This window comes from Palaemon carinicauda, chromosome 33 (assembly GCF_036898095.1).
Source record: "Palaemon carinicauda isolate YSFRI2023 chromosome 33, ASM3689809v2, whole genome shotgun sequence".
Lineage (NCBI taxonomy): Eukaryota > Metazoa > Arthropoda > Malacostraca > Decapoda > Palaemonidae > Palaemon > Palaemon carinicauda.
The window spans coordinates 20,707,659-20,727,787 of NC_090757.1; the positions used below are offsets into that span (position 1 = coordinate 20,707,659).

The 20,129-nt window shown below is 41.6% G+C and overlaps 1 long non-coding RNA gene across 1 annotated transcript in view; it reads left to right on the forward strand.

The window, feature by feature from the left end:
• Positions 1-20,129, forward strand: part of LOC137626084 (uncharacterized) — a 71,086-nt gene that overhangs the window by 42,595 nt on the left and 8,362 nt on the right. The window contains exon 3 of the long non-coding RNA XR_011040981.1: positions 13,092-13,288. This is a non-coding gene — a long non-coding RNA (uncharacterized lncRNA). The remainder of the gene's footprint in view (positions 1-13,091; positions 13,289-20,129) is intronic.

The window sequence follows — 20,129 nt, forward strand, 5'->3', positions numbered from 1 at the left end:
CCACTCGACAAGGTGAACGCATACAGCACGCTAGCACCCTACGGGGATGCAAGCACAGGCAACATTTTAGTCGCATATTAGATGTATACAGTCTAGTCGTTGGCTCACAGCAGTATGGACAGACTGTTGTCTTGTCTTCGCGTCGCTCTCACCTCACAGCTAACGCTTTCTTGCGTCAAACTTTGACTTCGTGTGTTGAACATTTGGTGGTACACATGATCAGGTCTCAACTTCACAGCATGAGGTTCATGTGGTTGATGCTTCTTTTCAGCAGGCCTACCTTCAGTATTGGTTTCTTACGACTGATATGGATGTATGTTGGGAGGAGGTCTAGATCTTGTCTCTCTCTCTCTCTCATGACTTGATGAGCATATACTGCAGGCTGGAACCATACTGGTCCCAGGCTGGGCTCATGCTGGGTGTTTGCTGGAAGAATGTCATCACTCCGTTTTTTTTCTGTGTCAGGATCACGAACGCTTTATTTTTTAAACCATCAAGCTTTAGGTATAGCTGCCTCCAATATTTTCGAAAACCCCTATGATCAAGAGGCTGTTCGAAAGAGACAGCTGAGGCTATCGCTGGTACAAGGGACCGTTGCTTCAAGGATTTACGACCCAATTTGGGTGTTTTATGGAGTAGTGTAGAGCTAAAGGGCTCTTCATTTGGTAACTCTAGAACAAGTGGCCTGTTTCTCCTCAGACCTTGGAAGGAAAAACACATTTTTTCCTCCTCGACCATCAAGGGAGTATGCGGACAGTTGTCTGCAGACGCAGAAGATTGCATCTATCAAATAAAGACCTTATAGATCTTCTCAGGTCATTAAGATAATTTAGAAGGGTCAGCAAGATGCTCCAGCCGAAATTTAGGATTCGTTTCTGGAATTTCTTGATAGCGACAGATCCGAGCTTTTACATTTGGTTTCATTTTAAGGCCTAACTTTGGAGACTTATTAAATAAGTCTACTATAGTTGAGAGCAGTGAAGTTCAATCTTTTAGCAAGAACATAGACTTCACAATGGTTAAGCCATAGGCTCCTTGCATCTTGGATTCTTGATCATGAACAAACATCCTTCTCATCCATGGGCTAAATCTTTCGGGATCTTTATCCTCTCAGATTTGGTTTATGAAGGACTATGAAGAATATTTTACCCGGTTAAAACGATGGAGTTTTATTGGGACAGGACCAAAGAGGTTAAGAGTCTATTCATGACTCTTTGGTGCACGGTCAAGAAGCCTGCGCTATCTGTGTATAACACGCTCTGTCGTCTTGTATAGACTTTAATGACAAGAGTTCTTTCAGACTGTTGGTTAGCAGATCGTAACATGTCGAAAGGGTAAAGACTCATGAAGGTAGAGCTATAAGAGCTTCTGTAACTTTTAAACTAATCTGTTCTCTGCAAAGCATCGCATATACAGCCTTGTGAAGGGCTATTCCTGTATTCGCCTTGCTTTTCTTAGATCGTATTCAGTCTCTTTATGAGGTCGTCTACATTTTGGGTTCACTCGTAATAGCGAGTGAAGTAGTAGGGGAGACATTCACCACTACATTTCCCTATATTCCTAGCACCCCTGTTCTTCTCTTGGAACTATTATATAGGTTTTTATGATTGTACGTGAAGATTGGTCGACAATCCTCCGCAATCTTTGACCTAGTCAGGTGGTCATTTTGTTCCTAGAGAGTGCCTGGAACAAGGGTATTGGTTGAGGTCCTGTCATGTTACAGGTTATTGAACCGTTTGAGGTTATTGAACCGTTTGACAGCTCCTAGAGATCAACAGCCCCCTTGGTGGACCACTGGATCTTCTAAGGATAGCAGACAAAATGAGGTAGAGCATTACTGTCGGCTTCCTTATCAGGTGAGAACCTCTTAGGCTAAGTAGTTTGTGTAACGCTTAAGTGAATTTCCAATTATGTAGCTGTCTCTGACCCACCACCAAGGGTGTCAATCAGCCATTCTTATATAACCAGCGGGTAAGTTCTATATTTAAAAATGATATTTTCATAATAAAATAAATTTTTTAATATACTTACCCGCTGGTTATATAAGTTAAAAACCCACCCTCCTCCCCTCTAGAGACCATGGGGCATGGAAAATCTGAAGAGGTGGGTATAGTTCTATCTGTTGTACCGAGAGGGCACTAGTGTACACCTGGCATATCTGCGATAGCCACGCGGAAGTTCTGAATTTCCTACCGAGGCGTCAGGGACGCTAGCCATTCTTATATAACCAGCGGGTAAGTACAGGTATTGCTCGACTTAAGACCGAGATAGGGACAGAGAGACGAGTCATAAGTCGAGTTCGTCGTATGTCGAACTAGAAAAGTGAAGTTTCCGTAGATTTATTTTGATACGTTATGATTCGGCAATCATCTGGATCCTATTTTGTCAATATTTTATTTCTGTATCATTATTCCATTTTCTTGTTTCATAGGATATCATATGCTCTATAAATGCATTATTATATTCTATTCATCAATTTTGGAAGCATTTTACAATCGAGTACTGAAAATTTTGTTTACCTTTGGTTATGATCAGCTGATCTGAAAGTGCCGCTACCTACCGTATCAAAATATGGCGTACATACGTATGGCATATTTTTTTATCATTTCTTAACTTATTAGAAATATCTTCATGATGAATATTACATCAACGCCTATATGTTACGGGAAATCAGTTTCCATACAGTTCGTCTAATCATTAGGTATAATGCGAAATCGTTGTAGCTCTTTCTGTGTGTGTGCGCTCGCTCTCGCAATCGCATAGGGTAGTTCATTTTTAAAGCTTCATACAGTATTGTAGTTCAATATTAAGCCTTTATATTTCATTAGACATTACTGTGTTTAATTGTGGTTTATTAAAGGACGTTTATATATTATTTTTCAATTTCTTGAGCATATCAATAATCAACAAATACTTGATTTACTTTCGGTTGGCATCAGCTGATCTCAAGGTCACGCTGCCGTATAACTATTATGAGCACATATATATAGTGCGAATAACACTGATTTATATAATTTTCTTGACATTCGAAATTTCTTCATAATGCATATTACATCAGCGCCAATGTTATAGGCTATCACATTTTCCATACAGTTCGTTTATAGACCTTATTATTAGTTATAAAAGGAATACGAATCTCTCTCTCTCTCTCTCTCTCTCTCTCTCTCTCTCTCTCTCTCTCTCTCTCTCTCTCTCTCTCTGTATTTTGTTTTTAATTCAGTTGTATCTTCATATTTTTTTTTTGAAAATTATTGAAAAATTCTATATATCATTATTCGATGTTTCGATTATAGGAATAGTAACGCATCGGAAGGAAATCACTTGATTTGCCTCTCGCCTTCCGCCAGAAATATGACGTCATCAGACTTTTTTCTTAAATTTACGGTAAATTGTACTAATCTTATAACTAATGATACAGACCACTAAAACACTTGATATCGTTACTGGGTGTTTCGATGATGGGAATGCTGTAATAAGATTACTCGGTAACAATGAAAGGAGATCATTCGGTTTGTCAGCGCGCTTCTGCCCGGTGCATGACGTCACAAGTCACGTGACGTACAGTAATCTCTACGAAGAATGACTTGCAAAATATGTAAATTCATTTTCTTTGTTTTTCGCAAGAAATGAAAAGAAATACTAACTTAACAAACAAAAGTATTTTATGTTTATAATGTAAAAGGAAATATATTATTTTCAAGAAAATATTTGCCCTAAAAGTATATTTTCTTTGATAAACATCGATCCATTATCAGAGATTAAAAAAGTAGTATGCTACGTAGCGTATTTACGCTACGTAGTACTCATGACAACCGATACAGACCCTCAAAATACTTTGTATCATTATTTAATATTTCGATAATGGAAATACTAATATTAATCGTTAGCCTATTGGAAGGAAATCACTGAATTGCCCGGATGCTTTCCGCCGGTGATGTGACGTCACCAGACATATGAACAACACAGATATTAAAACTTTTCTTAATGTATTTTTAACTGAGAATAAATACTGAATATTAACAATAAAAGAAAATAGTAATTTACCAAGATAAATCAGTTTATATGTTTACAAGAAAATAGATTATTTTCAAGGAAATATTCGTCCTATTTCCGGTAAACTTGTGACGTTATCACCCTGAAAAAATGGTCGTAAAGTCGAATAGTCTTATGTCGCATAGGTCGTAAGTCGAGCAATATCTGTATATTCAAAAATTTATTTTATTATGAAAATATCATATTTAATTAAAGGATTATTAATCTAAGATAATTTTATCTTTTTAATAGTTTTTCTTGAGGTAATCTTCAATTTGTTTGCGAAGATTAACTAGTGTTCAGTTGTTACGCAGTTATTAGTATCGTTACAATACTACAATAGTTCGTAGATATTTTTATGAATGCCTGTAGTACATTCTTCCTACTTCTCAAGTTTTTTAGTTGTACTATATAAAAGGAACATTTTATTTGGAAAGTAATTGATCCTGTCAGTACTTTTCCTTAGTCAGAAATTAAAGGAAGTTAGATTTCACTTAATGTTTACTGTATACGAATCGATGTACACGATTCTATGTATCGTTGTCTCCTTAGTGGAATACTAAAATTATTTTTATATTAAGTGTAAATGTTCCAATAAATATGGGTGATGATTCATCTCATATTGGAATTCCTTAATTTAATGGTTTATTTTGTTATAAATATTATACCTATTAAGGTAATATTTATTACTTATTTAATTTTTCGCTGCATTTATATTGGATTCAGTATTTTTCATTGCTATTCGAACGATTGAGAGAATGGCAAGTCTCTTTAAATGAGTTCGTTCATTTCGTTTGAGAGGACGTATACTATGATTTTCAAATGATTGTGAAGCTTTCTTTTTAATAAACAATGGAATGAAAATTTTTGGTATTAAATTACGCAGTGAATTTTATTCAGTGGAGAGTGCTTCGGTTCGGATCTGTCGTTATCCTAGTCTTAGACCTCTGTGAGGCTCCCGGGAGGGGAGAAGTTAAGTCGAACGACGAAAGGAATCGAGAGAGTAGCCAAGGGCTACAGTCCTTTTAGACCCGAACAGAAGTACTCTTGAGCGCAGAGCGCTCACCCTCGTTATAGATAAAGCAAGGTATTAGTATTGTCAAATATTATAGGCGCTTTTCAGGCGCTGTGCTGAAAACAATATTAGATTCCTTCCGCGTATTTACGTTTCAAACAACAGCTCTCGATGATGAAGTCTTATCGTACGGTTGTTGATGGTGATCCTGGGCGTTAGCCTTCAGTGGTAGACCCGTTGTCGCAGAGGCGCCCTGTTATCTCTGGGACCAACGTGATATCGCACAGGTGGTCTCCCAGTTTCACTGTTCAGCGGCAGGTCGATGTAGATTTGTCTCGGCACAGCTCTGTTTCAGTACAACTATTAAAATAGGCAGACAGCTGATCGTTAGTTTAAGCTTGATGACGTTCGCCAAATGGCGGGCGCGAGGCGCAAGCGGAGCCTGAGCGGACGCGAGACATGGCTCAGAAGTTAATTAATGAAGGCGCTGAGTGTAACCGCCAGCGCCAGACAAGCGCCAGCGCGACGACCCACGCCAGTCGACTCACGAGTGGGCAGAGCACCAGCGCGACCAGCGCTAACATCACGTGTGTGCGGTGCACTAGGATGAGGCGAAGCGCCAGCGTCAGCTGGATTTATTCTGTTATAAAATCAATCGTGACAGCAAACCAAGGCAAGTGGCTGTCAATTGGATGTGGATATCCTGCTGCGCATGATTCATTTACCGCAATCCAGACCAGTGCTCTTCACGCGATCACCAGCGTGATCGGCGCAACGATCACCAACGCGATCACTCTCGAGTTCCATCAGGGGTACAGGCGGACAGGTCAACATCGCGCTCCCCTCCCTGCAAGCGCAGAACAGCCCGCTCGCCGGAGGAGGGGAGGTTTCTGGACAAGTCTAAGGATCTTTCTTCCTCCATTGCAGATTCTCAACAGGCGAACCCTCGTGTCGAATCCTCCAAGGGATCGAACGATCCCCTTCCGTCCTGAGGAAGTATCTGACAGCGTGACTGTCAGCCAGCAGCCCTGGTTTGGTACCATTGTCAGAGCTCTTATGCAGGCAATGAAGCCTGTGCTTTCTGACTTGGGTCACAAATCAGTGTCAACTTCCTCCGCCCTGAAGAGGAAGAGAGGAGTGCCAGACGTGGTAACTTCTCCAAGGACTATCCTGCCTCCTCACAAGTCCTTACGTAAGGCTCCTACCCCACCTCAGACTTTCTCTCCCTCCTCTGCGAATGAGTATTACCCATCCTCAGGAAAGCCGGAAGATCCGGTCCGTTCCCCCATCGCACCAATAAGGGAAACTCCGCCGCTTCCTGAGAAGTCTCCTCGTATAAATGTGGCAAAGGCCTTACATCCTTCATTGCTGGAGTCCTGCATCCCTCCTAGGAGGGAGCCGAAGGACTCGAAGACTGATCCCAAGTCTTCCGCAAGGACCCGACAGGAACCAGATAGACCTTTGGAGAACGTCCGTGAGTCTCCCCAGGAAGAGCCTCTGGGGACGGGAGACTTTGTTGCCAGTCCGTCAGGAGGAGAGCACCAGGAGTCAGAACATAAATTCTGGCAAGTCCTGACCCTCATGAGGAACCTCAATGGGATCCCAGACCCAGAGATTCCTCCTCGTGAAGGGAAGGATACGGTCCTGGACCGAATCTACAGCACCCAGAAACCCTCTAGGGCCAGTGCAGCTTTGCCCTGGTCTCAAGGGTTGAGACAAGGTCGAGGGCCAGCTCTCTGAGCTTGCCTCCTCCAGTAGATCCAGTGCCGGTAAAAAGCTCCTCCCTCCTCCTCGAGTACATCAGAGGAGATACTTTGATATCCTAGAGGAGACTTGTTTGAGTCTTCCAGTACTGTACACCATTCGATGGAAGAACTCACAGGGGGAATCCCTCTTGAGAGACACTCCAACCGGCAAGTGTTCTGTTCCGCAACTGAGATCCTAAGCCAGGAGAAAGTTGCGAAGTGTGCCATGCAGGCAACTTCGTGGCTGGACATCTGGCTGCGATCTCTGGGCATCCTAGTACGTTCTGAGGACCTGTCCAAAGAAAGTACCAGGAAGGCACTGGAGACATTCTTACTCTCAGGCACGCGAACCATCGAGTTTCTGGCCCATCAAGTCTCGAGCTTGTGGGCCAACACGATTCTCAAGCGTCGGGACGCAGTGGCTGAGAGGTTCCACCAGAAGGTCCCCAGTTCTGATGTTAGGCTCAGACACTTCCGTTCTTGGTAAGAGCTTGTTTGAGCCAAAGGACGTGGAGCTAGCCTCTGAGAGGTGGAGGAAGTCCAATCAGGATTCCCTTACCCACAAGGCCCTGACATCGAGGCCTTTCAAACCTCCAGCAGCTCAGCAACCCCGTCCAGCTAAGGACACTAGGAAGACAACGACAACGACAGCGAAGCAGAAGGTGTCTAAGCCCTTTCCTGCCAAGGGCAGAAGGGGCAAGAAGTCCTTCAAGGGAGGAGGCAAAAATCCTAGAGGGAACGGCCGAGGCCGTAAACGCTAGGATTGGCAGTCCCCCTGCATGTCCACCAGTGGGCTGATGCCTACAAAGTTGCGCGACAAGGTGGCAGCAACTCGGGGCAGATACCTGGACGTTTTCCGTAATCGGTCAGTGTTATCGCGTCCCATTCATCTCATGTCTACCTCCCCTGACAGTGAATCCAGTGTCATTGAGCTCCCTTACCATGGGATCAGTAAAGGGACAGGCCCTCCAGGCAGAAGTCCAGACCATGTTGAAGAAGGACGCTCTCCAAGAGGCTGTGGACGGGTCCCCAGGCTTCTACAGTCAACTCTTTCTTGTGAGAAAGGCGTCTGGAGGCTGGAGACCAGTCATCGACCTCTCGACACTGAACGGGTTTAAACGTCAAACAGACTCCGTTCAGTATGGAGATGGCAGACACGGGCAGGCTTGCAGTGAGACCACAAGACTTCATGTGCACACTGGACCTGAAGGACGCGTACTTCCAGATCCCAGTCCACCCGTCTTCAAGGAAGTACAGGTACAGTGATACCTCGGTACTCGACCATAATCCGTTCGAGATCCGTGTTCGACCTCCGATTTGTTCGAGTACCGAATTTTTTTTCCCCATAAGAAATAATGGTATATATTCTATTCCGTTCCCAAGCACTCGAACAGGCCCAAAATATTAATAAAACGTGTACCTAAACAACAATAATTATCTAAATGTGTATGAAATTGGTCAGAAAATCCTATAAAACAATTTTAAACCATTTACTGTACTAAAATAAAACAATTTTAAACCATTTTCTGTACTGTAGTGAACATACCTTTGAGCAGCGGTTCGATGGCATACAGGGATGGATGTGGAGAGGATGGAAGGGGGAGGTTACTGCTTGGAAGGAGAGTCCCCTTCCATGATGTGGCGGGGTAGTTCTCCTTCAGGAGTTGTTTCTCTCTCCAATGAAAGGGTGGGCAGATCTATTTCAGGGGTTTCTTCTCTTCTTTGTCTCTTCTTTGGAGGAGAAACAGGCTTTGATGTAGCAGCTTTCTTTTCTTTTGTGAAAAACTGGTCTATTGTTAATTGTTTCAATGTTAGCCTATCTTTCATTGGCTTGTGACCTGGCATCTTCGTCTCGTCCTTGGTAATGTACGTATTGGCTGGCATTTTCTTCCAAAATAACCCAGTCTCATCACAATTAAAGACTTGTTGTGCGATCAAATTTTGTTCATTTATGTACCGATCGAATTCCCCCACGTATTTATCGGCTGCAATTTGATCCGAACTAGCTGCCTCCCCATGCCTAGTAACACGATGAATACCTGTTCTATTACGAAACTTTTCAAACCAACCCCTGCTCGCTTTAAATGTAAATGAATCACTTTCACTGGTACTCGGACTTTTCTTCACTAATTCTTCATAGATATGCAACGCTTTTTCACAAATGAACGCTTCACTAACACTTTCCCCGGCCAACTGTTTTTCTTTAATAAATATTAAAAGCAACTTTTCCATCTCCTCAATCACTTGTGGCCTTTGCTTAGTTACCGCCGTAACTCCCGTTGCAACATTCGCCTTCTTAATCATTTCTTTATGCTTTAAAAACGTAGAAATGGTCGACTTCGCCATTCCGTATTCTACCGCTAAATCGGACACTCGTACACCATTCTCATATTTCGCTATAATTTCCTTCTTCAACTCGATCGTTGTTCGCACTGTTTTCCTCTTCTCCTTCCCCTTAACACTCATTACTTTCTTGGGACTCATTATGAAAGCTAAAAAAGCAATTAAAAGCACTGAAAATCACTAAATCACAACGAATGCTGATCGCGCGTTGTCTGAGTGACGCTCTCGAGAGAACTGATGCTTCCCGAACAAGCGAGAGTGGCCGAGATGGCGCGATCATCACAAAGCCCATGCGGTCGTCACGTGTTCGGCTGGTCGAGTACCGAATTTTTGGTCGAGCACCGCAGCAAAAATTTCTCGAAAATTTTGGTCGAACTCCGAATTGTTCGAGTATAGAGTCGTTCGACTACCGAGGTATCACTGTACTTAAGATTTTGCCTAGACGACAAGATCTACCAGTTCAAGGTGCTGTGCTGCGGTCTCTCCACAGCACCCCAAGTGTTCACCAAGGTGTTCACCCCGATTTCATCATGGGCTCACAGGATCGGCATCCGTCTCCTCCGTTATCTGGACGACTGGCTGATCCTAGCAGACTCGAGGGCAACCCTTCTTCGCCACCGAGACAAGCTTCTCGAACTTTGCCAAGATCTAGGGATCATGGTAAACCTCGAGAAGTCCTCTCTGCAGCCCTCTCAGAGACTGGTATACCTAGGCATGGTCAAAGACACCAATCTCCACAAAGCCTTCCCATCAGAGGACAGGATAGCAAGGCTGAGGAAGGTCAAGAGACCTTTCCTCACACGAGAAGAACTTCCAGCCCAAATGTGGTTACGTCTCCTCGTCCATCTCTCCTCCCTGGCCCGTCTAGTTCCTAACAGTCGCCTCAGAATGAGAACTCTCCAGTAGCGACTCAAGTCGCGGTGGAATCAAGGACACGATCCCCCGGAGACCCTTATCCCTATGGGACAACCGGAACAGACGGATCTCCAGTGGTGGGTGGTAGACAAGAACCTACGAAAGGGAGTGGATCTTCTCGTCCTCCCCCTGGACTTGATGTTGTTTTAGGACGCATCAAAGAAAGGGTGTGGGGGCCCACGTTCTGAACCACAGGACCTCAGGCCTGTGGTCAGAATCAGAAAAGTGCCTCCATATAAATCTGCTAGAAATGAAGGCCATTTATCTGGGCCTTCAACAGTTCCAACAGCACCTGGCGGGTCACTCTGTGGTGGTGATGAACAACACCACAGTGGTGGGTTATATCAACAAGCAGGGAGGTACCTTTTCAGAACAGCTATCCCATCTTGCAGTAGAGACACAGATGGTCCGAAGTCCACTCGATCACACTAGCAGCTCACTTCATTCCGGGCAAAAGGAATGTGCTCGCCGACAGTCTTGAGCAGAGTGACACAGATAGTGAGTACCGAGTGGTCTTTGGATCCTCAAGTAGCCAACAAAGTCCTGACTTTGTGGGGTTCCCCGACTGTGGACCTGTTCGCTACAGCGCCGAGCTACAAGCTCCCGCTGTACTGCTCCCCAGTCCCGGACCCCAAGGCTCTCTGGCAAGATGCCTTCCAACAACGGTGGGACAACATCGATGTGTACGCCTTTCCCCCGTTCTGTCTGATGAGGAGAGTACTCAAGAAGACCAGAATATCGATCAACCTGTCAATGACCCTCATAGCTCCGCTATGGCATCACGCAGAATGGTTCCCGGACCTTCTGCAACTCCTTACGGAGCCTCCAAGGGTACTCCCTCCACGTCATGAGCTACTCAAACAACCACGTGCCAACATCTTCCACAAAGCCGTAGCTTCACTTCGACTTCACGCCTGGAGACTATCCATCATCTCCTCACAGAGAGAGGATTTTCATAAGAAGTTGCGAACAGGATGTCTGGACACCTGCGCAAGTCATCCGCAGGGGTCTACCAGGTGAAGTGTCGAGTTTTCTGTGGTTTGTGTCGTGGAAGGGGTGTATCTCCACTCGATGCCACTATTCCAGCAATAGCGAAGTTCCTCGTGTATTTGCGAGAAGAAATGCGCCTTTCAGTCTGGGCAGTTAAAGGCTATTGCTCTGCCTTAAGTCTTGCCTTCAGGCTCAAAGGAATGGACATTTCTTCCTCGCTGGAACTTTCTCTTCTCATACGAAGCTATGAACTTACCTGCCTTCAGTCGGAAGTGAGACCCCCTCCTTGGAACGTGGTTCGAGTTCTCAGGTCTCTAAAGAGACCTCCCTACGAACCACTACGCCAGGCTTCAGATCGCCACCTTACGAACCACTACGCCAGGCTTCAGATCGCCACCTTACTTGGAAGACGGTGTTCCTGCTAGCTTTGGCCTCGGCCAAGCGAGTCAGCGAACTACATGGTCTCTCATACGACATCGCCCATTCAAGGGGATGGGGGCGAGGTAACGTTCAGGTTCGTCCCTGAGTTTGTTGCCAAGACTCTGGACCCTCGGTTCGATTCTTTCCAGGTTTCGAGCCTCCGTTCTGTAACAGATGACCCAGACCATCTCCTACTTTGCCCAGTAAGGAGTCTGAGGTTGTATCTTAAGAGAACAGCTGCAGTTCGTCCCCAGGTTCAAGCCTTGTTCGTGAGCACTGGGAAAACGAAGAGAAGGGTCACCAGGAATACCATCTCAGCCTGGATTCGCAATAATACACCTGGCCTTGAATCCTGACCCTTCTCCGTCACGTCGCCCTTGAGCGCATGATGTCTGGGGCATAGCTACGTCCCTGGCCTTCAAGAAGAATTATTCAGTGACGCAGGTCCTGCAAGCTGGGGTGTGGAAGCGTCAGACCACCTTCACAGCCCACTACCTGCAAGACGTGACCCACAGGAGGCTCGATACGTTTTCTATTGGCCCTGTGGTGGCTGCATAAAGGCTGGTCTAAACCTCAGGCTCCTTAATGGACAAGTAGCAGAAGGTTGAGGGCATTGTTACCCGGTTTTAGTCTGCATGAATGAAAAGGTATGTCTGGCCCTTATTCTTTTCTTCATCCTCTCTTCCCTTGGAGAAAGCAGCCTCCTGGGTTCTCTGCACAGCTGACCTCAAACCCCTCCAAGGTAAACCATGCTTCCTTGTGTTCCTAGTATTAAGTGTAATACTGTCATGTCCCCATACCCTGACGAGGTGGTATTGGGAGAGTCCTAGCCTAGATTTCCATCTGAGGAACTCCAGGTCAACTTCCAAGGATGAGTCACTTTTCACCTTCGCACACACCTTACGTAGGCCGCAGCAGTTTCACAGCTGCTAGCGAGGAGCAGGGATTCCCTGTTGTCTGAGTACATAGACACTCGAATATGGAATCCCCGGGCAAGCCAAAGCCAGTATGGCAGGGACTTACCACCCTTCCTAAGGGTTAAGTCACCCCAGGTAAATAGCGTGGTTTGTATTTCAGTTACGGAACAAATGACAAATTCGTAGATAATTTGTATTTTTCCTAACTATACAAACCTTAGCTATTTACACATATTTGCCCGCCAGCCCTGTCCCCCGGGATAAGTCCTACCTCTAAGTAAAGTGAAGCACTCACTGTGTGTGTGAGGGGGGAGAGGTAGCAAGCTACCCCTCCCTAACCCCCCCCCCCCCCCGCTAACTAGCGGAGGGGTAGTAAACCCTCGTTAAAACTCTTATGGCTCATCATTTCAGCTACGCCGAAGTAATTACCCCATGTGAATAGCTAAGGTTTGTATAGTTAGGAAAAATACAAATTATCTAAGAATTTGTCATATTCTCTCTCTCTCTCTCTCTCTCTCTCTCTCTCTCTCTCTCTCTCCTCTCTCTCTCTCTCTCTCTCTCTCTCTCTCTCTCTCTCTCTCTCTCTCTCTCTCTCTCTCTCTCTCTCTCTCTCTCTCTCTCTCTCTCTCTCTACAAATGTTATTTTCTACTGAATGATTGAATGTAATGATAGATAAAATTAGTAGAATATTAATTTATTTGCTATTTTTTCAGAGGTTGAACATGTCAAGATGATGAGATTCTTGGGCCACATCTTTGAGGTCACAAGACACTAAGAGGAGAATCATCATCATCAACATCATCTAGGTGCCATATTACCAGGGACGTCAGTTACTATGGCTCACCTTTCCTCTTTTAACTCCGACTTTCTTCAGGAACCAAGGTGCAGATATATGCTGTAGTAATTACAGGTAATTGGGTGACAATACAAAATTTACTGTATCTTTTTTGAGTGTGTGAGAACATAAACCCTGGACAGGTATCGTTCTTGGACACCCCTATTTAGGTATTTAGGGGTCGAGCTCGACCCCAATTCCAAAAAAAAATTCAGGAAAAATTTTAGTTATGCATTAATCTGTATTGTTTGACTTGCTAAAAATACTTCAAAGAATGCTAAAAACTACTGAAAATATAAATGATACCCATCTACAAAATAACTATTTATTGGAAATATATTAAAAATTTAAGTATACAAAAAAAAGACGACAAATATTCACAAAAAAATAGAAATATACATATACACATAAATCCCTTTAGGGACACCTTCTTAGATGGCAAAGCAACAGCGTGTAATTGCTGGAAATGAGTTGGACCCATAGAAGTCAAGATCTGAAATGAGAAAAAGAAAGGTAATTTTTTTTGGCCAAAAAACTAGTCCAAGTTTCACTAAATTTTTCTGGTTCCTAAATGAAATAGGAAGAGGCTAATTTCTTTATAGAATAAACTCATATTATTCTAGAACAGAAATACATAATAAAATATGCACTAAGATGTAATTTACCGTTATATCAGGGGCGAAATCTAAAGGTCATTTTTTGGCGGCCTAGTTTCACAGTGCAAATTTCTTATGAAAATCATTGTATCTCCTGTAAAATATGATATTTATGCATTAAAATATACCAAAATATCACCAATTCTATACAGAACAAGAATATATAGAGATATGCCAACTTACCTTTCGGGTATGTCAACAAAATGGCCGCAGACCGCAACAACTCCTACAGCCCAATCTACCACTTGAAATGGAGAATGGGGGTGTAAATTTCAAGGTGTTATTTATTTATCTAATTATTAGTGGATTGGAATAAAACTGATATGATGGCTTTCTGGATGTTGACAATTATTTTTATCATATAAAATTTAAATTCTTTGAAATAAATTTTAGATAAAAAATGGGTGATATCTATTTTGTAAAGATTAAAATTTCAGTATTTATACAAACAAGTAGTAAAAAAAGAAAGTTTCATGATTTAACCTAGCTATAACTATCAGGTACAGTTCAGATACAAGACAGTTTGAAGCTATAGACAAACAGGCTTCCTGCTCCTCAAACAAGTGGTGTTTGTCATGTGGTCAGTCTTAGGTGGGCAGCTATGACAGTGAGTCCTTTCAGGAAGCTTGATGTGACCAACACAAAATTGATACCATACTTACAGCAAGAGAAAATAGAATTAGTAACTAATAAAAGTAAAAGGATATCAAATAGCAAATCGGTAGCCAATCAAAGTAAAATGAAATCAAAATAAGAAACTGCTGACCAATAAAAAGTAAAATATCAAATTATTATATATACATAAACTATGATCTATAATAATGATGATGATAATAATAATAATAATAATAATAATAATGATGATAATAATAATAATAATAATAATAATAATAATAATAATAAAACACTTTATAAATCAATTTCAAATACCTAATACACATAAGAAAAATATTTACAAATACGAAGGAGAAATTATCAGAGAAATAAGTATCAAACACATGAGGTTGCAAGCTCCTTATTATCATCAACATCTCTTTTCAACTCCATTAGAAGTGTGTTGATGACATCCATGCCGAGGGAATACTGCCTGTTGGCCATTATTGAAGATAAATTCAAAATAGAAAAAAATCAGAAAATTGCGAAAAAAATAAAAAAAATTCAGAAATTAGCATTTGAGGGAAAATGGACCTCATGGCAATATATGGCATCTAAGCCAAAACCAATGTCATGCAAGTGGTAGACACACCATCCACCCACACTTTCCAACTATAAAGAACCAAACAAGTATCAACACTGTTCGACAATTTATAATTAAGTAATAACTTTGCTGTTTGATCACTTACCCCTATTTAGGTATTTCAGGGTTGAGGTCGATCCCTAGGGGGGTTAAAAAAACGGGGAAGGAGGGAAGTTAGACGAAAATCAGTCCTAAAGCAGACAATGGCATGTAGATTAGTCACCCCTTGCAGGTCGATCACTTCCATATTCGAGACACCTGATGATTTATGGGGGAAAAAACAGATTTTGAACATGCTGTAGGGGTCGCGTACGACCCATCATACCTGTCCAGGGTACATTCCTGCCTTTTAAACTATTGAGGTATTATTTAGGCTTTAAATAACTCATGCTAAATTTCATCATATTTGGTGAAATTTAACCCGATAGCCCCGATGTACGTTATGCTAGTGGTAAATTTTGAAATTTTCGAAATCTTTATCCATTTCATTTTATGCATATGTTTGCCCCATAAACAAACTGCAGGCTTTAGGCCATTTTTAGTACTAGGATACTCTCTATTCCTTGTAATAATAAATCACTATTCCACCCTCATCCAAAATATTATCATTTTACTCGCTGCCATGTCAGTAAGTACTTCCCAAAATATCCTCATGGCCACTTGCTCACGTCAATTAACTTTATCCAGGATTTTCCCACTTTCCTACCTTTTGTACAGCTCTCATAATAAGTACAAAAGGAGTACTTCCCACAACAGCAACATGCCCACTTGCATTTATAAACTCCATCTAGGCTTTTGTCACTTTTTTAAAAGCCCTATTAATAAGTACTTCCCACAACATGCGAACGGCCCCTTGTTTTTATTACCAGTAACTTCATTCAGGCTTTTGTCCCTTCTCACTTTTTTTTTACAGCCCTCTCAATAAGTGCTTCCCACGAAATGCATGTGGACCCTTACTTTCATTAACTTCATTCAGGCTTTTGTCCCTTCTCACTTTTTACAACCACCCACTCAATAAGTACTTCCCTCAGCATGGATATGGACCGATACTTATATTACTTCATCTGGGCTTTTGTCCCTTCTCTCATTGATTTTACAGCCCTATCAATAAGTGCTTCCCACGGCAATGCATATGGACCCTTACTTATATTAACTTCATTCAGGCTTTTGTTACTTCTCACTTTTCACAACCCACTCAATAAGTACAGTACTTCCCACTGCATATGTATGGCCCCTTTCTTATATTAACTTCATCGGGGCTTTTGTCCCTTCTCGCTTTTTTTTACAGCCCTCTCAATAAGTACTTCCCACGACATGTATATGGCCCCTTACTTTTATAAACTTCATCCAGGCTTTTGTAACTTTTCACGTTTTTGCAACCCTCTCAAAAAGTTCTTCTCACAACATGCATATGTCCCCTTACTTTTATCAACTTCATTCAGTCTTTTTTCCCTTCTCACTTTTTTAACAGCCATCTCAATAAGTACTTCCAACAGCATGCACATGGCCCCTTACTTTTACAAACTTCATCTAGGCTTTTGTTACTTCTCACTTTTATACAACCCTCTCAATAAGTACTTCCCACGACATGTATATGGCCCCTTATTATTATTATTATTATTGTTATTATTATTATTATTATTATTATTAGTAGTAGTAGTAGTAGTAGTAGTAGTAGTAGTAGTAGTAGTAGTAGTAGCTAAGCTACAACACTAGTTGGAAAAGCAAGATGCTATAAGCCCAAGGGCTCCATCAGGGAATAATAGTCCTGTGAGGAAAGGAAATAAGGAAATAAATAAATGATATAAGAAGTAATGAAAATTAAAATAAAATACTTTTAAAACATTAGCAACATTACAACATAAAAACATTTGCTGCGAGTTTGAACTTTTGAAGTTCTACTGATTCAACTACCCGATTAGGAAGATCATTCTACAAATTGGTCACAGCTGGAATAAAACTTCTAGAATACTGTGTAGTATTGAGCCTCATGATGGAGGCCTGACTATTAGAATTAACTGCATACCTAGTATTACGAACGGGATGGAACTGTCTGGAACTGTCTGGAAAGATCTGAATGTAAAGGGTGGTCAGAATTATAAAAAAATTTATGCAACATGCATAATAACTAATTGAACGACGGTGCTAAAGGGTAATATATAAATCAGGAATAAGAAATTTAATAAACCTTAAGTTCCTGTCCAACAAATTAAGATGAGTATCAGCAGCTGAAGACCAGAAAGGAGAACAATACTCGAAACAAGGTAAAATGAAAGAATTAAAACACTTCTTCAAAATAGATTGATCACCGAAAGTCTTGAAAGACTTTCTCAATAAGCCAATTGTTTGTGAAATTGAAGAAGAGACATACCTAATGTGTGTCTTGAAAGTAAATTTGGTGTCGAGAATCACACCTAAAATTTTAAAAGTCATACTAAGTTAAAGAAACATTATCAATGCTGAGATCCCCGGTGTTGAGGAACCACGGTCCTTGACCTTATTACAATCATACTTTGAGTTTTGTTAGGATTGAACTTCATACCCCATGTACTAATTTTAGCTAGATCTCTATTAAGGGATTCAGCAACTGCAGATCTACATTCAGGAGATGGAATTGATGCAAAGAGAGTAGCATCATCTGCACATGCAACAAGCTTGTTTTCTAGACCAAACCATATGTCATGTGTATATAGTATGAAAAGCAATGGGACAAGAACACTACTCTGAGGAACACCAGATATCACATTCCTATACTCACTATGGTGCCCATCAACAACAACTCTTTGCAATCTATTACTTAAAAATTCAATAATAATGCTAAGAAACGACCCACCCACTCCCAACTGTTTGAGTTTGAAAAAAAGGCCTTCATGATTAACACGGTCAAAGGCAGCACTAAAATCAAGGCCAATCATACAAACTTCTTGACCACAATTACGGGATTTCTGTACAGCATTGGAGATTGTAAGAAGGGCATCACATGCTCCAAGGCCATTATGAAAACCAAATTTCAAACTAGGGAACCGATGATTACCTTCAACAAACCTATTAAGACGTTTTGCCAAAAGACGTTCTAAAACTTTAGATAATATGGGAGTTATGGAAATTGGGCAGTAATCAGTTGGACATGAGCTACCGCAAGCACCTTTACATAGTGGAGTAACATTACCAATTCTCCAACAAGTGCTAAAAGCTCCTCATCCTTTCTAATTTGCGCAAAATAGCATAACTTTGGAGCTAAGAAATCTGGTGTCTTTATAAAAAAACAAAGGAAAAATACCATTTGGATCTACACCTCTATTAGCATCAAGGTCCATCAAGAGAGCTTTAATTTCACGAGATCGAAAAGCAAACCTAGTTAGTTTAGCCTCAGGAAAACAGGAATGAGGAAGTTTGAGATTCTCATTACTCTGCTTGCTGTCAAACACATCTGCTAAAAGGGTTGCCTTTTCCTTTGGACAGTGAGTGACAGAGCCATCTGGTTTAAGTGAAGGAGGAATTGTTGTATCTACACTAAAGAGTGCAGTTTTAAGGGTAGTCCACCACTTATACTTCTGGGTTGTACCAGAAAGGGTTTCTTTTATGGTTAAATTGTATTCTTTCTCAGTTGAAGCATAAATCTCTGAGCAAAAGCTCCAAGCTGAGTATAGTTATTCCAGGTCAAATCTTATCTATTACCCTTCCAAAGATGATAGGCCTGCTGCTTCTCCAAATAAGCAGGTCTACAATCATCATTGAACCATGGTTTGTCCTTCTCTCAGTACCTTAGTACACAGAAGGGATACACCTATCAATTATGCTGACTAGATTCTCATTCAAAGGGACTACAGGATCAACACTACTATACAATTAGGACCAATTCAATCCCAAAAGATCATGCAAAATTCGATTCCAGTCTGCTTGGCATTTTTTATAAATCTTACATGAGTAAGATACATCAGGGACAGGCTGCTCTGTCTTCACTACCAATGAAATCAAGGCATCCGGGTTTTTGTTTCTTCTCACTTTTTTTTACAGCCCACTCAATAAGTGCTTCCCACGATATGCATATGGCCCCTTACTTTTATCAACTTCATCCAGCCTTTTGTCCCTTCTCACTTTTTTACAGTCCTCTCAATGAATACTTCCAACAGCATCCACATGGTCCTTACTTTTATTAATTTCATCCAGGCTTTTGAAACTCTCTTTTTTACAGTCCTCTCAATAAGTACTTCCAACAGCATGCACAGGGCCCCTCACTTTTGTTAACTTCATCCAGGCTTTTGTAACTTCTCCCTCTTTTACAGCCCTCTCAATAAGTACTTCACACAACATGCACATAGCCCTTTACTTTTATCAACGTCATCCAGGCTTTTGTCCCTTCTCGCTTTTTTTGTTCAGCCTTCTCAATAAGTGCATCCCATGACATGGATATGTCCCATTACTTTTATTAACTTCATCCAGGCTTTTGGCTTCTCTCTTTTTTTACAGTCATCTCAATAAGTCCTTCCAACAGCATCCACATGGCCCTTACTTTTATTAATTTCATCCAGGCTTTTGAAGCTTCTCTCTTGTTTTTACAGTCCTCTCAATAAGTACTTCCAACAGCATGCACATGACCCCCTACTTTTATTAACTTCATCCAGGCTCTTTTTACTTCTCACATTTTTTTTTACAGCCCTCTCAATAATTACTTCCCACAACATGCACATGGCCCCTTACTTTTATTAACTTTATCCAGGCTTTTGTAGCTTCTGACTTCTTTGCACCCCTTTCAACACATGCACATGGCCCCTTATTTGAATTAACTTCATCCAGGCTTTTGTCCCTTCTCAATTTATATTGTACAGTCCTCTCAATAAGTACTTCCAACAGCATACATATGGCCCCTTACTTTTGTTAATTTCATCCGGGCTTTTGTAGTTTCTCATTTTTTTTTTTTTTTTTTGCAACCCTCTCAATAAGTACTTACCACAACATGCACATTTCCCATTACTTTTATTAACTTCATCCACCAGGCTTTTTCATTTCTCACTTTTTTTAC